At 32.2% G+C, this 8,142-nt stretch overlaps 1 pseudogene; it reads left to right on the top strand.

The window, feature by feature from the left end:
* The first annotated feature begins 417 nt into the window (after positions 1 to 417).
* Positions 418 to 516, top strand: LOC132272006 (small nucleolar RNA R71; annotated as a pseudogene).
* Positions 517 to 8,142: the final 7,626 nt, after the last annotated feature.

The following is an 8,142-nucleotide window of genomic DNA, read 5'->3' as shown; positions in this document are numbered from 1 at the left end:
TCATTTGGCACATGTCCATGGGGACAATTGGAAGTAGAATGCAAAACACTAGAACAAGTCATACATGATTCGTTAGATGCACGATGATGAACATGAGTAGGGGAAGAAGATGCTTGATTTGCCGAATTTTGGTTAATCAAGAATTGATCAAACCTTTGAGATAAGGATTTCATCTCGGCGGCTATATCATTGGAGTTGTCTACTTGATACAAGCTAACATTCTTCATTCCTTCTAGATTTCTACCATTTTTAGAAGATAAGAACCTATGTACGGAATTTTCACTCATACTTTCATTCAATTGCCACACATTATTTTCATGCTTGTCAAGATAAGAACCACCCATTGATGCATCAACCATACCCTTGTGATTATCCGGTAAATTTTTAAAGAAATATTGAACTAGTTACCACTTAGGTATGTCATGATGAGGGCATTTTCTTAGCAAATCATTAAACCTTTCCCATGCCTCATAAAACATTTCCCCATCCCCTTGAGAAAATTATCTAATTGAAGTTCTCATGGCATTGGTCTTTGAAACCGGATAGTACTTTTTCAAGAACTCTTATTGCATTTTCGCCCAAGAAGTTATCGAAAAAGGCCTAAGGTTGTTGAACCAATATTTTGCCTTATCTTTAAGGGTAAAAGGAAAAAGTTCAAGCCTTAACACTTCTTCCGGCATGTTCGTATATTTCACAGTGGAACATACTTTAAGAAACTCATCCAAATGCTTATAAGGTTCTTCACTAGGAAGTCCATGATAGTTTGGAAGCATTTGAATAGTTTGTGGTTTAATTTCATAGTGATGTGCTCTAAATGGAGGCATTTGAATGCAAGTGGGTGCATTATATTCATTAAGCACATAATGGTCTCTTAATTCAATGGGATGATTCATAATTGGTGGTGCTAGACGAACACCTTGATTAGCTTGAATTATGGGGGGTTGTGGAGCAAATATTGGCCTAGGCATTCCCATTAGAACTTGGCCTTGTTGTTGTGGGTGAATGAATGGTCTAGGCATGCCTAATGGTACTTGAACATTTTTATAATGCACATTAGGGTGGAGGTTGCCTTGTTGGTTTATGTGACCAAGGTCCTCCACATGGTCGTCATTCAAATCCTTCATTGGTGAAATGGAGTGATGAGAACTACCCCTTCCCCTAGGATTACGAACAATCGATTCAAGATGCATATAAAGAGGGACAAGAGTAGGATTCAATGACCTACAACCATGCATTCACTAGAAAAACAAATAACAAGTAAGTAACAATCACTTCGCCTCCGCAATAAATAAATCAACAAATCTCCACATTCAATGATCCCATACTCCCATGCTTAAACAACTTGCAAAGAAAAGTAAATTGCCTCCATGCGGGCTCACAATTTATCTAAGAAATGGAAAACAAACCTCCACGCGGGCCGACGATTTAACTAGAGCTTGAGTTAGAAAGATCTCACAAAGGGTTCTTAAGCAACTTCAATTGATTTTCAACTTCCAAACTTTGCTATGCTTTGCAGTTTTTAGATTTTTAGTCCTTTTTGTGCTTAGCTTAGCTCCTTGCATTGAAGTCTCCTTTGCTTAACCTCCTTGCTCAATTTCACCTAGCCAAATAAGAACAAACATAATAAGTAACCAAAAATAAAATAAAGAAAAGACATGATCAAAAGAGTACTAATCCCTAATTGTTTCCAAAACACGGCGTTGCCAATTTAATCCCCTGCAACGGCGCCAAAAACTTGGTGTTGCCGTCCTACCAACGCTTAAAAGATGTTCAAACGATAGTGAATGTGCAATGTGTCCAAGTTTTAAATTTATAAATGTCACTACTACCTCTAACTAATAATATAGCAAGGGTGAGTAGGGATCGTCCCAAGGGATTAAAGGTGCATTAGTAGTGGAAACAAGGCTTAGGGTAAGTAGGTCGAGTGATCAAAGGTAGGTTGTTTGGTTGATTAAAGTACAATTAAAACTAAACAAGATCAATATCAAGCAAGTAATTAAAGGATGGAGAAAACAAAAGAGAGAAGTCTTGGGATTTAGAGATCACCACTAATCATCATTTTTCTCTATACTCAATTCACAATTAATGAGGGGAAGGCATATGTTGCAACAAGAGTGAGTGTGTGTGGTTGTTTCAACAAACATGGATGACCAATTAAGTGTATATTGTCTAGACACTACAATGAATAGCACAATATATCAAAATAAGCCATTAATCCTTCTTTAAGCTCACAATCCAAACACATCACAAAATTAGATAAATATACTACTTGTATTCATAAGTATGGAATATCAAACAACAACTATGGATTGTCTTCCCATTTAACAACTAAGGTAACTACACTACATCTAGGCTAATGACATGAAAATTAAACTAATTAAACTAAGAGAAAGGCACAATCCATCAAGTAATGAGTATAAACCATCAAATAAACCACAAGAGCATTCTATTAAGCACTATGTCTTGACAATCTCTAGATTTATAACATTAATACACATAGACATGCATCAACAACACAAGAAATAGAGATAAACACATGAATATCTATTCTAGCATACATAGACATATGGATAGAATAAAATGGTCACTTGGAAGAATTAAACCACACAAATCATTAAATAAATAAGATCTATGTATATAAATATGTCAAAACATGTATTACAACACAAATCCCCTAAAAAATACATGAATCAAGATAACGAAAGCATGCTTAGAGCTAACTCTAGCCCCAAGAAGATGTCTAGCCACTCATAAATGGTGTCCTCCAACCCTCAAGGGCTATCTCCATGGTAGAAATGTTCCTCTTCTTGAATTAGATGGAAAACCTCTCAAGAATGTCTCTAGCCTCCTCTTCAAGAATATGTTATACAACATGTAAGTTATATCAAGTATGCTTTCAAGAATGACTCATATTCCTTATATAGGTAAGTTAAAATGTCACACCCAATAGTCTGGGCTCGCACATCAATATTCCTCCAATGATTGCACCATGAGCCAACCTTTAATGAGCTAGATTTTGTCTTTTTTCAGGCTTGAGGAAGTTCGATCGATCGAACTTATGGTGAGATCGATCGAACATAGCTGAAATCTATCAAACTTTGGCTGGATCGATCCTTCTATGGCGGCACCTTTTTGGATAAGGACAAATCTGAGATATTTTGGGGAAAGAGATAAAAGTGGTAGGTGGGGTGGTACAACAGGATAAGGTGGAATCTTTTCGATTGATCTGAAAATTGTTGGATCGATCGAACTTTGTGGGATCTTTGGATAAGGACAAAAGAGCTTGGATCCATCTTGAAATGTCTAGATCGATGAACTTTCGATTGATCGAAATATACTTGAGATCGATCGAACCTGCCGAATTCTATACTTTTCTTCAATCTGCTTCCACTTTGCTCCTTTCTTCCATTCAGTTTGAGTTAGCTTCTTTTAAGCTCTTATTTGGCTGAATTAGCTTATTTTGGGGATAAGCACCTAAAAAGGGCAATAACACGAAATTAGTCTAAAATGGAAAAATAAGATAGATAAAGGTCCTAGAATACCTAAGTTTAAGGGGTTTAAATGCGCACTTTTCAGCGCTCATCACTCCTTTACACACATGGTGCAAAAAAAAAAAAATATTTATATCCTTGTCAACAATAGGTTATTGCTTCATAAATAAAACATAAATCGTTATATAGTGATATGATTACCTCCTTTCCTTTCTAATCAACATTACTTCCCCTATGGGAGACAATTTGAGTAAAGATCCAATTGTCCATATTATTTAGAACTCATTTTTGTTGTATGTACTTGCTATAACGAATAAACCACCTTGTCATCTAACTAGTGACGACCCCAATGGAAATAAACTTCCCTCACAATATGGGTATTCCCTCGGCCACTTTAATATGAAAAGTGACTGCACAATACTAATGATCTCTATTGATCACACCTAATAACGAACATACCAGATACTTTGGAAGTAATGATGGCTATTGCCACTACCATTCCTGTCTTCCATCTTAACATTCTATATTCTGATATGCCTTGCCCTGTAGTCTACATACCTCAATATTTGTATATCTCTAATTAGCTAATTCCATATTTATATAATTGATAAATATAAGTATACACTAAAGATCTCACTGGACTAAGGCATTCACAACCGGATAGTGGGTATCTTATGCAAAATGCACATAAATGTGGTCACGAGTCCTCCTTCTACCAGGGCCCACATAGCCTTAAATCCAACTACCCATCTTAATCAGTAATATACGCCTCCATCCTAACCATTGATCCTGAGACTCAAGCTCATATTGTGACACATATCTATACATATATAAAATCCATTATATCCAAACATAAAAGTAAACTATCCAACCATATTATTTCAATGGCATGCTATCCAACTATTCCGTTGACTTGACACGAATAAGTAGGACTTAACTCTATGGTTAATCCGCTCCCTTATAAATACACAAGTAGGTAGGACTTAACTATTTCGTTAATCCGTCCCTAAAATACACAAGTAGGTAGGACTTAACTTTTTCGTTAATCCGTCCATAAAATATCTCCATATTATTTTTAATGGTGCATAAATCTATAAAATTCATAATTTATGCAACATATGTAATTATACATCAAATAATCCAGAAGTAAGCATAATAAAAAAATTCGATAAATGTATATTATATTATGTTATATGTCAATACATGATTAAAATCACATAAATCTACATTGAAATTGCTATAATAATATTAAGTAACTAAATCATTCATTCACAACATGTAAGTTAATTAAAATTCCATATTGTTCAAGTCCTTAGCATATTAATGTATATTATGCATTTTGAGATTTTAACTAGTCTATTTCAACCATTTAAATCACCCAATTTGATTTAAATAACCTTGGAACACCTCAATCCTCAAAACAGATTTAAAAACCAATTCTGCAACTATATTCATCCTCCCTAAAAAATACTGAGTGTAGAAGTAATAACTTTCCATAATTTAGTTTTCTACTCTATCTCGCATCTGTGTTTACTATGTAAATGTAAACTATCGACCTTTGTAGTCTATGTCATTTAATCAGTTTTCACAATAAATATTGTCTCCTTACGTACTGATTTAGCATACGATTCTAGCGCCTATGCTCCTTCTTTCTCAAATACCTTCCAAATCGGTGTCTTACCATTTTCTGATAAGACTCAACGATTTATCATTAGGATGCACTAACGGACCGAATATAGAATACAATGAATCCTAAACTTAAGCTCTAAGAAAAGAGTACACAACGCGGAAGTCACATGACGACAAACACCCTAGGGACACTTGAACCTGGAATGCTTTGATACCAACTGTGATACCTCCTAATTTCGGAACACGGGTCGATCAAATCCGCGCACAAAAAGTCCGCGCACAAAATCAGGGGATATCAAAACAATTAAAGTATTTCAAACAAGCACATAGTACAAAATGAAATAAAAGAATAAAAAATACGCTGAAGATAAACTAATAAATAAAATTTTCATTAATAACTCGCCAATGGTTACATATCGGGAATCACTTAACTCAAGGACCCCTGAACCATAATCCACTATCCATAAATCCATTAATAACTACTGAAGTAAAAATATCCTACTTTGAAATAAAATAGTTAGAATAGATAAGTCCTCCAGCTGCGGATCCTTAACCTTGAGACTTGAACTTCTAATAATCTGAAAAATAAATCGTAGGTTAAACCCTATGAGCAAGCTCTCTCTACCAGGCCTCTGAAAATCAATAAACAGATCATCTCTGATCAAAACCAAACCTAATAAAGTTTTAAGTTTAATAAAGATACACATATGTATAAATAATTATATACAATATAACTTTCATATCCATTAATAGGTTCATTAATTTTCAAAACTATTAAACCATAATTAAAACATAATTCTACCTAAACCAATCCACAATCTCCTTCTCTTTTAAAGAGAAACCTTTTAGCCTTAATTCCATTTTAAATAATTATTTAATCATTTAAATAATAAACCATAATATAAGGAATAATTCCTTTAATCCAAAACCCTATAACCACTAATGAATGATTTTATATATTTATAAAGCAAAGATTTATGCTTTGGGAATCCATCCATGCCTTCTCCACTATTATTTTATTAATATATATAAAATAATACACTAACTTGTAAATACTCGACTATCTAATTTAAGAATAACAAATCATAATTTAACCTATACATACAATAACCATAGATGAAATTTTAATCATTTAACATATAGCAATTTAATTACGCTTTGTCAAATTAACAATGCTATTATAAATATATTTATTTATATATTGGCAACTCAACCATGCCTCTTTAAGTATTTTTATTTATACATTGGCAATTCAACCATGCCTCCACAAGTATATTTATTTATATATTGGCAAATCAACCATACCTCCACAAGTATATTTATTTATACATTTAAATTAATCACTCATTTATGTTTCCTATGTATATATTTTATTCATACAAATAAGGTAATATTTTTTAAGCCTTTAGCAACTCACTCATCTATGTTTCCTATGTATATATTTTATTCATACAAATAAGGTAATATTTTTTAAGCCTTTAGCAACTCACCCATGCCTACAATTCATCCATGTATCAATTTTAGACTCAACGATAGTTAATTCATACATAAACATCTCATGCAGATTATAAGCATATCACTAATTTAATAACTAGTTCATCCAAATATATCAAGTAAGAATAATAACACTAATAATCTTTATTAACATACATATATATACACATATATTATATAATATATATGTGTATAATTATTCCTTAATAATCCTTAATTATTTAAAATCGCATATACATATATAACAACAATTATAACTATATATATATATATATATATATATATGTATGTATATATTTGTATATATGTATCTATGTTTTATTTAATTTATGAGTTGTATGGATACATTAAATAAATATATACATACATATATATATATATGTACATAGATACATATATACAAATATATACATACATATATACAAATATATACATACATATATATATATATATATATATATATATATTAGTAGCAAATTAAATGCTACTAAATATGTCAGAAAGGGTTTCCTATAAATATTCCATCTCAGTTTAAATAATTTTACGACATCGTCTCACTAAAACGTAAATATCTCCTAGTATGATGGGAATCTGAGAATGAAATTGGTACCATTAGAAAGTGGACGAAAAATCCTTAAATTTGAGCTCAAGAATGACCTAATTTCGATTTAAAATAATTGAGTTATGACTATTTCAATTTTATGTCACAAACAAACAAAATAATAGGTTGAGCTCAAACGTACCGGATTATATCATTGAGCTCACACAATTGCACCCACACCAGATTAGCTCACCTGAGCTCACATGTATACCAAATTGTTTCACCTGAGCTCACATGTATACACCTACACCAGATCAATCTTCTATTGACCAAACCTAATCCATGGTCCAGATTCACATACAAACCATACTTCAATGCGCCGCGATGCACCAGATCAATTCACTTATATCAAACTCTTTCAACAGCCTAGATCAATGTGCACACCATCATTCCATGCGATATCCTACACTAGATTACAACCCTATTGTTGCGCTGCAGACGCCTCTAGTTTATATATATGTATAAATAATATATATATATATATATATTTCCAATATATATATAAAAATAAATTCTAATAAATTCCCAAAAATACGAGAAAAAATAAAAAAATTCTAGAAAATTTAAGAAAAATTCCAAAAATTTCAGAAACCATAAATAACTGTCTTGGGTCATAAATCAACCTGTGAATTGATTTAAAATATACACAACACCTATATATTACAATTAAACCTTAAAATTTCAAAAATATTAAATAATAATAATTCATGCTTTTAACTAATCCGATTAAATTATGATTTAATCAAATAAAATTAACGTAATGTATTTGATTAATCCGTTCTAACCGTGATTTAAATTAATAAATTTAATGTAAAGTCTTGAAACTCAAGGTGAAATACTTATGAGTTCTAAGAGGAAAAATAGAGAAAACTCGCCTGAAGGTTTCGAAACGAAACCGACGCTTCAAGCGTTGATCGTCTCTTCCAA

The sequence above is a fragment of the Cornus florida genome, unplaced genomic scaffold (assembly GCF_030987335.1).
Source record: "Cornus florida cultivar Cherokee Brave unplaced genomic scaffold, ASM3098733v1 CherokeeBrave_3.0.0_Hap2_Chr08, whole genome shotgun sequence".
NCBI lineage: Eukaryota > Viridiplantae > Streptophyta > Magnoliopsida > Cornales > Cornaceae > Cornus > Cornus florida.
The sequence above is the reverse complement of the archived record's forward strand: the minus strand, read 5'-3'. Positions and strand labels throughout refer to the sequence as shown.